The 13,850-nt window shown below is 43.8% G+C and overlaps 1 protein-coding gene and 1 long non-coding RNA gene across 4 annotated transcripts in view; one reads left to right on the plus strand and one right to left on the minus strand.

The window, feature by feature from the left end:
- The window catches only part of LOC117225367 (pseudouridylate synthase RPUSD2), a 284,921-nt gene that overhangs the window by 259,449 nt on the left and 11,622 nt on the right, over nt 1–13,850 (minus strand). The window lies entirely within an intron of this gene.
- Nucleotides 1,571–6,068, plus strand: LOC117225375 (uncharacterized). 2 transcript variants are annotated; one of them, XR_013032783.1, is made up of 3 exons: nt 1,571–2,145; nt 4,837–4,994; nt 5,067–6,068. It is a non-coding gene; the product is annotated as an uncharacterized LOC117225375 (long non-coding RNA). The 2 variants fall into 2 exon arrangements; XR_013032782.1 differs by lacking the exon at nt 1,571–2,145 and having other exon boundaries at nt 3,560–4,994.

Here is a 13,850-nt window from a genome sequence, read left to right on the forward strand (position 1 = left end):
ATTCCGCGGGCGTTCCGCGTCCGACTCCGCCCGCTCCGGACGGGAATAAAAGAGTCCCCTAATCGCAGCTCTCCGGAGAATAACGAAACTCGGAAGCATCCCCTTAAGTCGTTAAACGCGTGATAACAGCGCGGAAGTTGGAGCACGCCCGGAAACTGAGGAACACCGTAAATCAGTTGACCGTTCCGCGAGCGCGGCCAAGAGTTATTATCCTCTCGTAAGCAGTTCGCCGGACTGTTTAACTTTTCCCGATCCCTCTTTCTCTTTCTCTCTCTCTCTCTCTCTCTCTCTCTCTCTCTCTCTCTCTCTCTCTCTCTGTCTTTCGCTTATTGTCTCTCTTTCTCGAAAGGAAGCAGCAGGTGCATTCTCCTGCCTCCAGCCGTTCTCCTACAATAGTAACTCGATTCTCGATCAAGGCCCGATAAATTCGTCGAGATCGTTCACGAGCACCGCGATAAAGCCCCTAATATCTTTTAAACTCATTGGAAGCGTTCCAACCGGATCTCCAATCTTCACGAAATAGTCGGAATTTCGGGAATTCGGTAGTCTCGGGATTCAATTCGTCGATACACTGGATATTTTCTCGATTTCAATCGTCGTTGACAGACTGCAGCTCTACATGCAAAATGACGCTTCCATCTTTTCTTTCGAAATTTCCATCGATTTTATGAGTGACATAAAAATCTCGTTCTCTCTTTCGTGCAAAGTAAAACTAAAGAAACTAATACAAAGATGACCGTGCATTCTTTTAATATTTACATTGTTCGAAATGTTGGCCTGTCCATTTTTATTATAATCGCATGCAATCCCCGCAGTCCAATAATAACGAACGAATTTTTTGTTTCCTAATCTTTCCAGGCGATCTAAAATTTTGGAAAAAAATTCCTCGACGTAAAGGAAAAGTACAGCTACCACCTGGCTCTCGTTCGCCTCGAATACGTTGCAGAGTCACCGAGAAGAAACGACATGCAAAGTTAGGGGTTGATTTTCTGTCGTCCGCGAACGAGGCCAAACAAATTATGTAAATTGGTGTTCGAGGGATTATCCGGTGAATAGAAAAAGGTGAGACCGGTGTGCCGGGGCATTGTCCAGGCTGAAGGTGCCGGTGTCGGCCGTTTCCCGCGACGAAACGGTTTCCGCGTGCGGTCGATCGATCGCGTTTGAAAAAGCGCGAAAGAGGGTGGTTCTAAAATTGGGTTCCGCCGGCGAGAGAACGCATCGAGCCCCGATTACGCCGACGCAACAAAGGCAGCCGCGCATATCCCGGCGAATAATGACGTCAACGAGCAGGGGAACAATGTATCGGCGGGGACACAATATCGGGCAATTATTTTCGTCGCAGCTGCAACGTCCCGCGTCAAGGCGTCCCGGACTCCCGGCCCCGGATTAATTGCAGCCGCGCGGCTCACCCCCGCATCACTTTCCCTCTGTCTCTCTCACTTCTCTCTCTCTCTCTCTCTCTCTCTCTCTCTCTCTCTCTCTCTCTCCCTCTCTCTCTCTCTCTCTCTCACTCTCTATCTGAGAACAACGCAGAATCATTCCCTTCCATTCCGACGACGGCTTGTTTTCAGAAATCACGCGGCTTTCCCGCGGAATGCCGCCTAGACGGAACAATGTCTGCTCGAAGACAAACGGAACCGAAGAACACACCGGTTCAGAGGCTTCGCGAGGACCGTTTATGCTCGTTTATGCTCGTTCGTGCTCGCTCGTACTCGCTCGTGCTCGCTCGTGCTCGCTCGTGCTCGCTCGTCAGTGATGTGTCGCGTTTCTTTGTGCCGAGATTTAGTGGTCGACGGTCTTCGCTTGATCTTCCAGCTTGAAACGTGAAAGGTTTCAAGTGTGTTACTATTGACAAATAGTCGGACCTTTTTGTCTCCCAACAATCTACGATCGTTCCGATCGTCTAGGATCGAACGAGGATCATTTCGAAGCTGCGAAGTTGTCCCACAGTGATCGCTAGTCTGCGGAATTTTGTGCGAAATGAAAATCGTTTGCATTGGTCGCTGGAAGCAGGAACCAAAAATTCATTCTTTCGTGGATCACTTTAATAGATTAAAAATAAGACATTGTGATTTTTTAAGTCTTTCGATCTCTCTTCTGTTTTAAATTGCAGTCGCCCGAGACTGTTATAAATTGCGATAACAGGTGAAGACTAAGGAATAAAATTATATTCGACACCATCGAATAAAATCGAGTAAAAATTGATCTGGATAAAAATGTATTCGAATACAGAATAGATTTTTGCTCCGCTCTTACAGTTATACAGGGTGTTTCACAATTATTTTAACAGCCGAAAATGAGGGGTAGCTGAGGTCATTTGAAGTAACTTTTTCCTTTGCGAAAACGCGATCTGCGGCTTTGTTTACGAGTTATTAACGGAAAACACTGACCAATGAGAGGTGACGGCGCGAAGTTCGAGAGCCCGCAGCACGAGGCTTTGACAGATAGTCGGGACGGACTCGAGCCGCGTTCGAAGTATTGAACAAATCACGAAGCGAGAACTTTCCGGATTTTTTTTTACTACGTAACAGTGATATTTTTAAGAAAAACTCTGTTCACCTTTACTTTAGAACGTCTGAAGAATATTTACTAATTTTTCGGGCCCGAAATAGTAAGTAATTTAAGCGTGACGGCCGTTTTAATTTTCTAGTGGGCATGACACCTTGCGTGTAACATGAAATTTTTAAGCAAGGTGTACAGTGAAGGCGTACAGTGACCTTGACATAACCTTGACATATCAAGGTTTTGTCAAGGTTATGTCAAGGTTATTGATAATATTCTTCATATTTCTCTAACAAACATATCCCTTACGTCCTTTAACACGATTATTATTTATTAAATTAGCTTTGCGAATCATTCGTTGAACTGTGTTCGGACACGGAATTATTTAAATTAATATATCATTTACGTACTTTGTTAATCTTCACTGTACACTTTGCTTAAAAATTTCATATGTTGATCTTGACATAACCTTGACATGACCTTGACATGACCTTGACGTATCAAGGTTATGTCAAGGTTTTGTCAAGGTTATGTCAAGGTTATTGATAATATTCTTCATATTTCTCTAACAAACATATCCCTTACGTCCTTTAACACGATTATTATTTATTAAATTAGCTTTGCGAATCATTCGTTGAACTGTGTTCGGACACGGAATTATTTAAATTAAAATATCATTTACGTACTTTGTAAATCTTCACTGTACACTTTGCTTAAAAATTTCATATGTTACACACAAGGTGTCATGCACACTAGAAAATTAAAACGGCCGTCACGCTTAAATTACTTACTATTTCGGGTCCGAAAAATTAGTAAATATTCTTCAGACGTTCTAAAGTAAAGGTGAACAGCGTTTTTCTTAAAAATATCACTGTTACGTAGTAAAAAAAAATCCGGAGAGTTCTCGCTTCGTGATTTGTTCAATACTTCGAACGCGGCTCGAGTCTGTCCCGACCATCTGTCAAAGCCTCTTACTGCGGGTTCTCGAACTTCGCGCCGTCATCTCTCATTGGTCAGTGTTTTCCTTTAATAACTCGTAAACAAAGCCGCAGATCGCATTTTCGCAAAGGAAAAAGTTACTTCAAATGACCTCAGCTACCCCTCATTTTCGGCTGTTAAAATAATTGTGGAACACCCTGTATATACGATTGTACTGCCAATAATTATCACTAAAATTGTATAATTGTATTGTATATTAATTTTTGCTGTGGGTGCCGCGATTTTATAAAATCATCTTCGCTTTACACCTTTTCCGTTACATATTACTAAAATTGAAATAACTCGAATAGTAATCAAATTTTCGAGCTGACATTTTTACTACAGTTTTTGCACACGATGTAGAAAAGAATTGGTTATGGATTCTTCAATCGGATATTTTTCTCATAAAAAGAAAGATTTTCTTACTATTTAAAAAAAGTTGACAAAACAATAACATAATTCGACATAATATTCGAATCAGCGTACGAAATGCTATGAAAATGCGTATTTTCCAAATTTGATCTGGAAAATTACTGGCAGTTGCTTTTCGTCTGAACGCCCTTCCTTGATCGTCAACGAGAAATGATCCACGTTCTGCACGGTGTACGAAACTGAAATGAATCTTTCGTCAACGCGGACAAATAAATTCGGTGAAAATTCGGTGAAAAAAATCACGACGAAGTGGGGGATCGTGTATTTTTTTATCGACGCGGAGAGGGTGTACCGCGGGCCGATGAAAGGGAAATAGGTCGAAATTCTCGAGCAGGAATCGCGGGTATACAAGACGATAAATAAATCGAGGCCGGGGTGTTCATCACGCGTCGGGTTTTTCAATTCCGCGGGCCGTTTCGGGAAGCCCGATACAGAACGCGGCAACGTATTTTATCAGTACTTTCGCCCCGATTCCCTACTTCGCGAGTCGCGGCGCACGGTTAACAGCCGATCGTTTTCCCGGCATTATCGGGAAGGGAAATCGCGACGGGGACACGGGCATTCCGCGTGTACCGGCCGATAAGACAGGATTTATCGTCGAACGACTCCGCGAACGATTGACCGGCTCGAAACAACCCCGCCGGCTTTTAAACCTGCAGCGGACTCGCGTGTCCTCGATAGTACGTACCGACTCAAATTTTACCTCCGTCACGAACCACAGTCTGCCGTCGAAGTCGACCGTGCATTAAATATTATTCATCGAATTTCTGACAATTCGTTTAAATATTCGCATATTTCTAGACGAACTAGTACGCCGAGAAAGAAATATAGTGATAGAAACTGATAAATCAAATTAATGGATAATTAAATCAGAATTATCTAAATTAATAGATTAAATAAATAGTGTGTCAATTTCTTTATAAGGAATTATTGCAGTCAAAGTTTAACAGATTAAAAATCGGAGAGACATGTGTGTAGCTCGCATGTGCAGCGATTTGGGTACAAGCAAGCCTCTAAATCGAGCCCGATCGATTTTCAACAACAAAAACACTTTAGAACCCACCAGATGTTGGAAATCAACGGTACCGGCCTTCGGGTATTAGACAATCCCCGACGCCGGGGCACCGAATACTAATGACCTTTCATGTTGTCAGAATTAATCCTGACGACCCCGGGCTTGTCAAGCGCGGCAGTGACGGCTTCCGTGACACGAAACACGACACTAATGAGGTCTATGTGGGTCAAATAAAACTGAGATGTTGTCCTCAACAAATTCGACAAAGGGAAACTTAATAAGATGTTGCGAGAGACCGTGGACTACAAGGATGCTGTGTACTGATCCGACTGTCGCCAGGACGAATCTTTGCGTCTAACAGAGGCGAACGTCGAAAATCAGCTTTTGTTTTTAGCTATGAAATAACGTTATTTTATAATTATAAAATTATATCATAGTTAACATGCTGTTGTACAGCTGCAGGATTATTTGCAGATTTAAAAAAGAATATTCGAAGATTGCCAGGAGCAGTGTTTTGGCAGAAAAATTCGTTCGTATTATAGTAGCCTTTTCACGACGAATCGACGAATGTATCTCAGCCAGAGTTGTGCCAATACGATTACATCGTAATTCGTAATTGATGCAATTCGATTACATCGTAATTCGTAATTGATGCAATTCAATTGCATCGTAATTTGTAATTAACGTTATTCAATTACATGGTAATTCGTAGGTAATGTAATTCAATTACTTATCATTTTATAATTGTACTCCAAATTACAATTACGAATTACATCAGAACTGAATGGAATGAAGATTTGAATTACGAATTACAATGCCACTGAACTGACAACTTAACCTTGGCATAACCTTGTCAACTTTAATGCTTCTTCTCGATTTGCTAGGTCAACACACTGCCGTCTAGGACCTTATTTTACTCATCGAGATTTAATGCGACCCTTCCCAGGACACTTCAAATTGTTAACGACAATTGCGACAAATTAGACACAAAATTCGAAACGAGTAAACTGTTCACCTAAACCCCTGATTCGCAGATTCTGTATTATATTAACATTAGCATTGTAATATTCTGTGAAAATCTTTCATTATTAAAAAAAATAGGTTTTTACCCGCGTATATAAATGAATTAAATTCAATCAAATTTCGGCTTATTTATCTTGCCACGCTCGAGTTCCGAGCGAAATGTAATCGGCACATAAAAATGCGCGACGAAAGGCCACGAACGTAGCGGCCGCGGTAACGTTAGCAAAGTTGGCGGACATTTATTCGCTGGCGGGCTGCAAAAGTAACGGTCCCGGTTTTCCTTAAGATCGTATCGAGCCAGTAAAAGTTGATTGTCGATTATTACGCGAGTTTTTCGCGGGCGGGAAATCGGAAACGCGAGAGAGCAAGCTCAGTCTCCATTTACACGCGGCGAACGGTTCCCGGCGATGGTAATAGCTCGGCCGGAATATTACGCGACCTCGAAACGCAATATCTGGATCCGAAGTGCCGTTGAAATTCGCTAATCCGATTATCTTTCCAACTGTGACCGAGAGCCGACGCGTTCGGCGTCCCTCCACCCGTCTCCAGAACCAGGGAAACTTCGACGGCTCGTGAAACACGAAAATAAGTAGCGACGCCGTTCGGTTCCCGCTCGGATTGCTCCCATTGTTCCCTGACCTTTTTCAAACCTCCCGTTTCCCTCGAATCGGGCCCGCGGTTCTTTAACGCGAGCTCCCCGGCTTTCCTCGTTCAATCGAAAATCGAAAGGCGAGCGATGGCAAAGGTTGCATCCATCTCACGAGCGCCAACGCGATCCTCCTCGACATGAGGCTGCATCGCCCACGCTCTCTCGCTGGCTCGGTGACTACTTGATTTACGGGTCGCCTGACGCTTTTCACCCATCGGGACATCCGAATGAATCAAGAAAGATCAAGAAGCGACGATATTCTTGGTTTCTCGAAAATAGAGATTCAATCTTCCCACGGCTTTTCATATTTTCCGCGCGTGCCGAGCTTGTTTGGACTTGTCGGGCTATTCCAGAAAATCGTGCTCGCTCCGGTTTCTGTTGCTTTCAGGATGAAAGAGCCGATTACGGTAAATTCTTTCAAATTGTGCCTCAGCTTGTAAACAAGAATGGACAATTTGAAAAGAGGGTTATTCGAGTCTCGCGGATCATTTTTATAGTTACCGCTACCGAACACGACTTGAGCAATTTAAATTGTTAATTCAGATGACTGTGCAATGTCCTTACACAAGCTGCGGCAATAACTTTGATCACCTTGAGTATCTCAGTTATTTTTTGGGATACGGAAAAACTTTGTTAATAAAAGTTGTATGGTTTGAAGGAGGTCGCAATGTAACGGTAATCATTTTTGTTCGGGTAGAGGAATTTTGAAGATTTTAGGGTTACGTTCATTTTTTTAAATTGCATGCTATTCTTTTCTATTTCTAATGAAGTAGCGGGTATTTAGACGATTTCAACGACCTATAGCACAAGGTCAATCGATAACGAATAACAGGTTTAAACAGTAAGACTTACGTCGTAAAGGATGCTCGAAGCGATGTTCGTTTGCATCGATGCACTTTCTTATCACTTCCGTACTTGTCGCAGGACAAGCTTCAAGTAGTCTTTATTTCACATCTTGCAATATTACGTTCCTGAGATTAATGAGAAAACTTACGTTCAACAGTAATAAGAAATGTAAATATTTACATTTTTTACGATTACGAGAGAAAGAGAGAGAGAGAGAGAGAGAGAGAGAGAGAGAGAGAGAGAAAGAGACAGTATAAAGGAATACATCAAATCTACGTTATTACCGTGAATATACTTATCAATTAACTTACATGTATGTATCTTATTAACAAATACTCAGCACAAAACAATCGCTTCCTTCCTACAGAAACAACTGTTCGTTTAAATCCATTTATCCGAGCGCGAACTCTGATTATTTGTACGAAAAGTTACAAGTAGCTAAAGATAATCAACGGACTCCCATTACATGAACCTACCCGATTCTACAAAGTGATTGTTTACCGTCGAGTTCATCAAAATGTAGTTCTACTATAGATCAGAATTCGAAGCTGATCAGCTTCAGAACTGAAGAATCTGCGACGTGAAATCTTCGATAACACCAGTTGAGGGTTAATTAAAAAACCAACAGAAAAAGCAGATGTTTAGAAACAATTGACGAATAAGATCCAATCGGACACAAGCATCGGCGATTGTATAATAGCGAAAATCGTCTAAGAGAGCCTGCCCGTCGCACGAAAGCGAGAGGTTCGAGCCTAACGCAGCGGCCGGTGATAATTATAAACCGTCGCAGCGCGGCGCAGCTCCCGACAAAGGTACACCCTGCGGTCTATTTTGTGCCTAATGGAAGATTCTTTCGCCCTCGTCGCGGTACAACAGCGGATCGACGTACTTAACGGGACCCTGGTACGCGTCTCCTCCGTCGAACGATTCGCGGCCGGCCTGCTTCTCGGTATTTTTAAGCGCGGTGATAAATCACGTATGGCCTGGAGGCCGCCGCGGATGCACGATCGCCGTTCGAATTCCGCTGGAACAGACAGCTCGTATTTTCCTTGGATCGAGATCTTATCCGCGATCGAAATAATACGAAATAATATAAATCGAGACGCGAACATCTATACGATCGGCACCGTGGATCTCCGTTTGAGGTAGAACGATGCTAATGTTTTCGTTTGTTTATACCCAGTTTTAGGACTACTTTAAAGTTATTTACAAATGCGATGCTTTGGAATTATATTGAGAATATATTCCGCTATAAATGAAATTTATTTCAGTATTCTTTTACCGAGAGAGAAAACGTTTTATATCCATCTTCAAACTTTTCTGGGCTAACTTTGCCCCCCCCCCCCATATTACTCGATTTACAGTGGACATTAACTCCTTGTCGTACCATTTTCTTTACAATTGCAACGATTAGAACTTTTTCGATCGCAATAATTTCTTCGAAAAAGAAGGAACTTGATTTCGACTTCAAGAAACGGGAGAACATTCATACCTAACGGCTTATTACTAGAAATATGCGATATATACGATACGAAATATCGATAGAATTCCACCGTCATCGCCGTCATCGCCAATGGAAGGTTGGATCGCATTCGAATGTCTGCGAATCCGAGACGAACCGGAAGTTTTCACCAATCGGAAGGACCTCGACGGAAGGGTTTCGCCACATCGGAGACGTGTTTACACTTGAACATCGACGAGGCCGAAAAGGATCCGGCGCCCGCGGGCTATTTATATGAATTTTCACGCTTCCCCGGACGTTTATGAACTAGCAGCACTTTGATCCGAACTGACGGTTCGGAACATCAGAAAGTAAACCGCAACGGCGCGGCGCGGGGCGACGCGCGACGACGACGCGACGGGGAAGCGCGCACTCGCTCCCCCGAAAATACACGGTCCACCGCTACTTGTTCATAAATTAGCTTTTACGTTGTTTTACATAGTACGCAGTGACACGTACCCGGTGCCAAATTATTCGAGATGCACCTCGTAAAATCCTGTCCGATCTCTGGACTCCGACTTTGGAAACGGCCGGAGTCTATTTCCATCCGCGTCGCATGCCGCGGCTCCTTTCTGTCGGTGCGCGGCATTCGAACAATCGAATCGCGAATATATCCTGCTCGCTCTTGAAACCCGATATATAAATCTCGCGGGGAATCGAAATAAAAATCGTTACACAGAGTTAGGTGTATACAAAACTCGCGGGTTTTCGGCTCGCCATTGTTACGGCGACCGAACATTTTTCACCGAACTCGTTATTGCGGATGGAAGCTAATTAGCGAACATTTGCTCGCGGATTTTACGAAAAAATTTCATCCCTTCTGTTGCGGGCCGAGCGAACTGGGAAAACGGATACACATTTTCATGTTTCCTCTAGTCGTATGCAGCAATTCATGACGATACGGTAATTTCTCCCACATTGTCCCTCAGCTTGGGAATGAAAATGGACGACTTGGGAAGAGGAGATACGATTATTGGAGCCTCGCGGGTAGTTTTTATAGTTATGACCGCGGATCGTTATGTGAAATGAAAGATATAATTTACCTGAAAATGTGTTTTCTCTTTTAATAACTGTAATAAATCGAGAACAATGTGAGAATATCCCGAAATTCTTCGAATGTCTGCACAGTTTTGTGTTCAACCTGTTTATTTTTGTCATAAATGCATAAAATCCGCGGTCCGCTCTACTCTAAGGAATAAATAATTCCTTATTTATTCGAAATACACGCAAGATCTAACACAAACTTGATCATAAAACGCTTGCTCGCAAAATTTCAAGAACAGACCCAAAAGCGATTTTAGAGGACGCTGTATTTCTGAGTCCAGAAAGGTCGCTGCGAATCCAGTTCGAGGCAACGGCGGTCTCTGTGTGCGTATAAACGTATTATAAATGAGCAGCATGCGGTCGTGAACGGTTCGCGCGCAAATCGTTGCCCGTGTCATGTCCAGGAAATGGCCAGGGGCCACTTTTTCCCGCGGTTCGTCGTCGCCACGCGCCAAATCAAGCACCTACATATATATTCGCGTCCCGAAGCGGATCACGCCACACGGAGTTGCGACATTTTTCCCGCGTTCCCGTTAACGGATCCAATTCTCGGGCCGGTATTCGAGGCACGATGATTGATTCGCGACCGTCGCTCGTACCGATTAGATATTGCTTCGATTGCCGCATTAAAATCTTTACTGGGACATGATTACGCGTACCGGCCAAATCTGGACTGTTGCCTTGCTCGACCAGCCGCGAGAAAGTTGTAAGATTGAGGAGCAGCCGGTCCTTTCAGCGACCCGAAGGTGGTACGGTAAAGTTGCTTAATACATGCGAGGATCTCTCCTAATACGAGACACAGTTTTTGCAGCAGTTTAATTATATTACAAATATCTTAAAAATGGTAAGTGTATAATTATTTGCACGAATACCATTGTATAGCGCATTCAATTTGCGCTGAAAAAACATATTTGAAATGCCCAACGTGGGAGAGAGAAGGTGAAAGAAAAGAAACCTCTTGAAAAAGCCAAACTAGGACCTACATTATGAATTCATTTTTCAAATCTGTGAATTTGCATACTTTTTTCTTTATTATTAGTTCTTTCTTTATTACGAAAAAGCGGAATTTTCTTTCTGTATTTTCCAGTAGATTGTAAAAGAATAGATATTTTACTTTTTTTAAAACATGTATCTATTGGTAATAAAAGTGTTTCGAAGCGAAAATTATGACTTTTTTCTTAAACTGATCCCACATTGATCCTAATCGAATTACTATCATTTGAAATAGCTAATTTTCTTGTTAGATACCTCAGTAATCGGTCCCACGTCGAGTACAATCATCATTGTTCTCTTATTATTTTCAATTCTGGACAAGCCACTCCCATCAAGCGACTCCGCCACGCCCGTCAAACGGCTCGTCACGCCCACAGGAGCTCCGGGCCACGCCTCCCGATACGTTACCGTCCGACAAGAATCGACACGAATATTTTTCGAGCGGTAATCCATTAATCTCTCGTCTAAATGCAAATTTCGCAGAAATTGACCGGACAGATAAAGAGAAATGGACTCGGGGGCGGCCCGCAGAGCTTGCCCCGGCATCGGAAGTCGTTCGAACGTGCGAGCATCGGTCGGCACCGTCTGTAATCCGGTGTTTTACACCCGCGCTTTTATTGCCGGAGCTCGCGGACGTGCTTTTGGCCGTAATTAACTTTAATTACGAGTCGCTTTTACACCGTTCCGTCCCGCCAGCTCCTCCTACGCCCCCGCGGGGTCCACCCACCTTTCCGCGACGGTCCATTTGCGATTCTATTTTTGAATTAGTTACCTTTTACACGGCACGCCAAGTGCGACTTATGAATTATTTAACGCGTGAATTATTCATGCGGTGAAAACTCACAATAAATCAGTGGTAATTGTACGGCCGATACACAAACGGATAAAACCGGACGCGGTCGTCCTTATCGCGGGACCGGCGTGGCTCGGCGCGGCGCGGCGTGCCCGACGCGAATACATCAACCAAAAAGCTGCCTGACCGTTTCCTTTTTTTTTTGATTCGCTTTTTTTTCTCTATTTCGCGATAGAGAGCGCCGGGTAATGGACGCGGATCCGCCGACCAGGCTTTCAGAAATATTTACTCGCGGATAATTGAGGGGCTCCGTGGCAAAGGGAACCGTCGTGCGGGCATTTAAAAAATTGAAACAACACGACGATCGATCGACCCGCCGATAAAACCGAATTCAATTTTCACCGTTCGGTCCTGAATCCTCGTCGAGCCACTAGAAACTTTGGATTATGTCATTTTCGTTTATCGCGAGAATTTTTGCGAACCGGTCGAAATCTCGCGAGTCTCGAGAATTGCTACGATCGCAGCGAGTTCTACGATATTTCAGGGACGAACGCGTCGCAATTCATTGAGATCGTCGACGTTCATTCATACGTTACGCCGGCGTCGACGGTACGACAAATAAATTTCCCGCCGGTACAATTCCGACAGAACAGTAACATCAATAATTGTTTTTATGGGGGCTGGTCCGCGCGTTAGGGGACGGTAGAATCGATTCTTTCTGGCCGGATTACAGGGACGACAGCTTAGCCGTCTTGGTATGTGGGGCGCGCTCGCAAAATCCGCCGTTTCATTTTGTTTATGCATTCCGAAACGATACAGACCATTCAACATAGTTGTGTCAGAGTACGAGAACCCTTTTGTCAAATTCCTATAATTCAATTAGACAGAAAATTGTATAAACAATACAAATCTTTTTCCAACATTTGGCGACGAGGAAAAGAATTTTTACATTTGTTCTTCTCCTTTGTTCGGCCAAATTACCAACAAATCTCTGAACGAGACAAGTTTTTTAATTTCTACAATAACCAGAAAAAGCATATAACCCTGTACATAACTCCACACAGTAACAAACTAACCGACCACGTGCTTTTTATCACCTAATTGCCCCGATTTTCTGCAAATGGGCGGAGCCAACGCGTCGGAGGCGTGGTTTCTGTAACAACTGTGCGTTCCATCATAAAATCACTCCGTTTTTCTATAAGTGGGTGGAGCCAACGAGTTGGAGGTGTGGTTCCTGCAACGACTGTGTGCTTTCTGTCATAAAATTACTCCGTTTTTCTATAAGTGGGCGGAGTCAGCGAGTCGGGGGCGTGGTAGAAGAAACGAGGACCCGCCCACCGACCTTGAGTAGCGATAAAACCTTGCCAAGCTACCAGAAGGAATAATATAGACCGCAATTCGTTACGTAATTAACGTCTAGCCTGCCAAGGCAGTGGAAAGTGGCTAAATGAAAATGTTCCCGCGAGCCGCACTGCAGTGAATAACGACGTCTGCCCAATTTTCACTCCGTCACCATCAAGGTGGCTTGTTCGCCGTCACCGTGACTCAGATCGGTTAACGAAGTAGCCCAGTCGCGACGATATTACCTAGCACCCGATCGACCGGGCCAATTTCCAATTACGACTCTTTTTCCTCCTCCGATGCGCAACTGTGTCTCGACTGGATCCGGTCCCGCGGACTTTGCTGCTTCAAAGTCCCGGCTTTTCTGTACCAATTCCCTCGGATTTCGACGAGTCCCCTCTTGCACGTTGAATTGGTAAGAGCAACAAGCGTCCCGGAATATTTTTAGGTTTTTAAACAAAATCGGTTACGAGTAATCGTAAACTCTGCCGGATTTAGTTTACAGAATAGCGAAAAATCGCATCGCCATGAGAGCATGAAGCCGCCATAAAGTCCGACTGCTCCAATTTCGATTGTCAGTTGGTTGCGGCATAAATTGGTGGGGAATAAAATAAGCGATGCCAACGGAGAAATACTCTAGCGAGCAGTATTACGGACTGACGAGCTCGTAATATAAATTCGGGAAATTAATAAATGGCCGACCGATCACAGCGGTCCCGGGCATGATTTTCCG

The sequence above is a fragment of the Megalopta genalis genome, chromosome 2 (genome assembly GCF_051020955.1).
Source record: "Megalopta genalis isolate 19385.01 chromosome 2, iyMegGena1_principal, whole genome shotgun sequence".
Classification (NCBI taxonomy): domain Eukaryota; kingdom Metazoa; phylum Arthropoda; class Insecta; order Hymenoptera; family Halictidae; genus Megalopta; species Megalopta genalis.